Here is a 5,348-nt window from a genome sequence, read left to right as displayed (position 1 = left end):
TCCGTTAGTTGTCCGATTGAGGCGTTGCAAGCTCCAATGTCGTCATCCATCGATAAGTCTTCGGCTATTGCAACATGGGCTTTAATTTCTCCTCAACTTGCAAACTTCGTCATCAAACCTTGTAATTTGTCAATGCGGGCTTTCTCTCGGGTTCTCGAAGCTGGTCCGATGGGAGGCTTTGGAATTGTGAATCTTGACGTTTGGACATCCATGTCAACATGCAGACGGGGGAGGACGGCCAGAATACGCACAAGAGCGGGAGACTGACAGATTGATAGATCGCGCAGGAGAAATCAGCAGAGAAGATTTCCCCTTCAACTATGACTTTATCTTTCCTTATTTTTCTTTGCTATTTAATTATGGAATAGATACTTTTCTGGTTTAGGGGATGATAGTTCTTATGTTTTGAAGATTCTTGACTTTCTTTATAGGAGTTTTTTTTTTATCAATATTTTTTTAATTCTGAAAATAATATTTGTGATTGTTAAATTGATTGAATATTTTGGTACCGATATTTAAATTAGTCTGATAATCTAAAGTTAATTCAGATAAGATATTCGTAATTGTATTCGCACTTAAATAGGTGACAACAGGGTTGAATAGTTCCTTCCCGGAGGTTAGACAATCGAATTTAATTGCTCCTCTAAGGTAGTAATTATTTTGAATTAGGTTTTTCTAGATTAGAATGCGATTAGGCAAGATTTCTTATGGGCGCACCTAGGTTTATTAGCTTAATTAGGGGGTAGTTAACGGTAGTACCTTAATTACCTACACCGTAAGGAAAAATTCGTTGTCAAAGGTTGTTGATAACTATAACCAATTTATTGATACTTTAATAAAAACTAACTTTATTGAATCAATGATAAAACACAAGTGTCATAACTGTATCATCCCTTGAGTCAGACATCCCCTTAATAGCTATTTTTCCGTTGATTTAATTGCTTTTTTATTTTGTCTTGATTAGATAACAAAAGAAAATTCCCCATTTTATTTACTGCATTAGAACGCGAAAGAGTGAATCACACAATCCCTGTGGAGACGATCCCTTCCCCTGTATTACATTAAATTGTAATCACATAATAGGTGAAATATTTGATTGACCGTGCGACCAGTTAATTTTTGGCGCCGTTGCTGGGGATTGACGCTTTGTTTTACTCTTTTGTTTTATTTTCATTTATCCTCCTGTTTATGCCCCGTTCTTCTCATATAGGTGAACTGACATTTAATCTTGAGATCGAGAAGGTTGAGCGAAAGCTGCGAAAGGAAGCCAAACAACGAAAATCTACTCAAGTTGCAAAGCTGGCCGATTCTTTAAACCACCTCAGAATCTCTAGCTCTAGTGACTCTGAAAGTGACCAAGAAATTGTCATTAACTTTCCAACTTTGAATAACACTATTGCTTTTGAACTGAAATCTGGCTTAATTAATTTACTGCCTTCTTTTCATGGACTTGCAGGTAAAGAACCTCACAAACACTTGCAAGAGTTTGACGTTGTGTGCTCCAGCATGAAACCACCAGGTATTACTGACGAACAAATCAAACTCAGAGCCGTCACATTCTCTCTCAAAGATGCTGCAAAGGATTGGCTCTACTATCTCCCACCTGGAAGCATCGACATGTGGAACGACATGAAAAAGAAATTTTTGGAGAAATACTTTTCGGCTTCTAGAGTTGCGATTATGAGAAAGAAGATATGTGGCATCAAACAACAATCAGGTAAAACGCTCCATGAATATTGGGAGCGATTTAATAAGTTTATCATTAAATTTCCACAACATCAAATTCCTCCACAATTATTGATTCAATATTTCTATGATGGTTTATCATTGATGGATAGGAACATCATCGACGCTGCAAGTGGTGGAGCTCTAGTGAATAAGACGCAAGCACAAGCCTAGGATCTTATTGCTCGGATGGCTGAGAACACGCGGCAGTTTGGCTCGAGGGATGTTGGACAGATGAGCGGAAACAGTAACGGTCATTCTATCCAATCGATGTAGCAACAATTTTATGAGTTGACGAGCTTTGTTCGCAAGATGGTTGTAGAAAAATCTAACCCGAGTCTCCAAGTCAAGGCGTTTAGAATATGCACAAGTGCAGGCCACCCTACGGATGCATGCCCGACCCTTCAAGAAGGCTATGCAGTGGATGTAAATGCTGCAACTATAGTGTGAATGGACCTCCAGTGTACAACCCGTACTTCAACACCTACAATCCAGGCTGAAGAGATCATCCGAACTTGCGCTATGGAAATGCATAGCAGATTAATGCTCCTTAACCATTCAGAGCTACCCAGCAGATACAACAACCTCGCTTCTATGAGAAACCGCCGTCCCAAGCACCCACAAGCAACTTCATTCCGTCTTTCGAAGACTTTGTGAAGTCTATGGCTACCATTACCTTGCAGTTCCAACAGAGACGAAAAATTTCCAACAAGAGATGAGATCGACCGTTGACAAATTATAAGGTCAGATCAATCAAGTGTCAGTGGAGATAAGACAACTACGTGAAAGAGGAAAGTGACCCCCGCTCAGCCTGAGCCAAATCTAGCAAATGTCAGTGTCATCACTATTTGCAGTGACACAATGATTGAATGTTCTTCCCGAGCTAATCCAAAGAGTACGAGTGCTATAACACTTCGTAGTGGGAAGCAAGTGGATAGTCCAACTTGTATCTCAAAGGAGCACATCGAAAGGGAAATTGAAAATGAAATTCGAAAGGGAGCTAAGATCCACGAAAAGGTATATCCTAATTCTGTTCTTCCTACTGAAATTAAATCAGCTCTTTTCCCTGACAGGTTGAAGAAACCACAAAAGGCAAATAAGTGAAAAGAGATGATGAAGATATTCAAGAAGGTGGAACTTAATATCCCACTATTGAAAGCTATCAACCAAATTCCCAAGTATGCAAAATTTTTTAAAGAACTGTGCACCAACAAGAGAAACTTGCGAGGGGATGAGTACATTATAACGGGTGAGAATGTTTATGTTGTTCTCAAAAGAAAGGTACCACTTAAAATAAGTGATTCGGGTATGTTTTCTATCCCTTATAAGATTAGAAAAATTGAGATAACTAAGGCTATGCTAGATTTAGGAGCTGCTATTAATGTCATTTCACGATCAATTTATGACTCTTTAAATCTAGGGCCTCTAAAAGAAACAGAAATTATTATTCAACTTGTTGATCGAACCAATACTTATCCTGATGGTATGATAGAAGATGTACTAGTTCAACTGAATGAATTAATTTTTCCTGTTGATTTTTATATTCTGGATATACATGATGCACACTACTTTAATCCACCGCCTCGTTTGTTAGGAAAATCTTTTATGTGCACTACAGGAGCGAAAATAGATGTTAAAAAAGTCACATTCAGCTTGGAGTTTGATGGAGAAGAATTTCATTTCAATATTTTTAATCCCATCAAATGTCCAGTTGAATTTGAATTGTTATATTCCATTAATCTTATTAATTCTGCGGTGCAGGAAAGCTATGAATTTGGTGATGAGAATAAACGAAAATCTGTATTGACAAAGAAGTTAGAGAAAAGATCAACTGAAGAGATGACAACGAGTAAGAGAAAAAAATTTGTCAAAAAGTTGAGATGGATTCCCAAGGGATCACCATTGTTGGCAGCGAAAAAGCGTCATAAAGAAAATCAAAATTTTAAGCCGAAGAAAAAGTGCGTGGCCAATAGATATCGCTTCAAATCATACCACGAGGGACCCTCACTTGATCCTATAAAGTTGGCACCCTTTTTCGATTTTGATGTTCAGAATTGATGCGAGACGAAGTCTAGCTCAAAGACTATAAAGAAAAGCGCTTTTTGGGAGACAACACAAACCATTTAATTGATTTCTTTAATTTTAATCTTTGTGTTTTTCCTTTTATTGTTTTAATGTTAATAATACTTTTGATGGTTTTGTTTGGTTTGGTGCAGGTTTTTTGAAAAATAATTTCTGGCTCTTGTTGAAGGCGAAGGCGCGGCCGACTCACAAGGCGTTGGCGAGGCAAGCAAAGAACACACTTTGACAATTGCTCCACCCCTTACGGACTACAGGGAAGTCCCTCTCTTATTTTACTTCACTTTACATTGAGGACAATGCATACTTTAGGTGTGGGGAGAGTTATGCAAATTTTTGGGCAAAATTTTCATTTTTTTGCTACCTTTTATGCCTGATTTGTTATCCTTTTGCATTTTTTTAGATTAGTCTGAAGTGAGTCAAATGTGATTTGTGTGATAGGTTTGTCTAGCATGAATAATGACATTTGATTGGTGATATGTTAAGTCAAGTCGACGTTTGAACCCTATGAGATTTGAGCCTATGTTCCAAAAGTTACATTAGAAAATAAGTTGCATATATTTAACTTTTGGAAATTTCTTTCATGTGTGATTGTAGTGCTCAATTAGATGACCTAGAACTTGAGTGATTATGCATGATGAACTTGCAACTATCGAGTCTTGCCTTTTGAAAATGATAAGGGCATTAGGTAAGCCCATTAAGTATTTCTTTATTACCCAACACAATATATTCCTCTAGTTAACCCATTCGAGCCTTCTTAGTCTATTTTTTCTTTTATAATAAACCATCTTTTAGCCTCATACCCTTGTTTTGATATTAAGCCTTCTCCGATTTGAACCTTACGTTAGAAAAAATTACTTTAAATTCATGTTGTGATGCACTTATTTTCTTCGGTACTAGTTAGAAACAAAATTTGGGTACGAATAAGTCATAGTATGCAGGAATGATCATGAGTCATGAAGGTATGTGTATATATATATATATATAGACGCAAAAGCCAAAAAAAAAACAAAAAACAAAAAAAAAAGAAAAAAAAAGCTGAAAAAAGGGAGAAAAATAATAATCTTGATGAAGTATTATTATATAATTACGTTATTGAAGTTTGGGTAGTGAATAATAGTCAAGGGTTTCACTGTTTATGTCGATTTGTCTTTCATGTGCTAGCAATCATGTTCTTATTGTGTTCTTTTCTGACATATTTTAGCCATTGTATATCCTTTTTCCTACCCTTGACCATAAGCCCCGCTACAACTCTTATTGAAAGTCTCTTTGATTCTTTATGTTAGATTTGAATATCTTAAGTAAGGGAGACTTGATTTTTACTCAAGCCTATAGGATAATCTTTTGTTACACTACCTGAGTGTTGAGCCAACTATACACTTATTTCCTTCAGAGAGCATGTACGTATACACTTTATCTTGTGAGGTCGATTTGGCTCGACGTGTTGAATTTCAGATTGAATTGGTTGTGTTGGCTTCTCTTGTCATATTGAGTCGCTTGCAATTTCTTTGGCTTATTTTGAATCCATGCTTGAGGACAAACAT

At 36.8% G+C, this 5,348-nt stretch overlaps 1 non-coding gene across 1 annotated transcript; it reads right to left on the bottom strand.

Annotated features, from left to right (window-relative positions):
* Nucleotides 1-1,677: 1,677 nt before the first annotated feature.
* On the bottom strand, nt 1,678-1,784 carry LOC127241555 (small nucleolar RNA R71). Its single transcript, XR_007836552.1, has one exon. It is a non-coding gene; the product is annotated as a small nucleolar RNA R71 (small nucleolar RNA).
* Between the last annotated feature and the right edge of the window lie 3,564 nt (nt 1,785-5,348).

The sequence above is a fragment of the Andrographis paniculata genome, unplaced genomic scaffold, assembly GCF_009805555.1.
Source record: "Andrographis paniculata isolate CXL003 unplaced genomic scaffold, ASM980555v1 Contig82END, whole genome shotgun sequence".
NCBI lineage: Eukaryota > Viridiplantae > Streptophyta > Magnoliopsida > Lamiales > Acanthaceae > Andrographis > Andrographis paniculata.
This window is presented reverse-complemented; position numbering and strand designations above follow the sequence as displayed.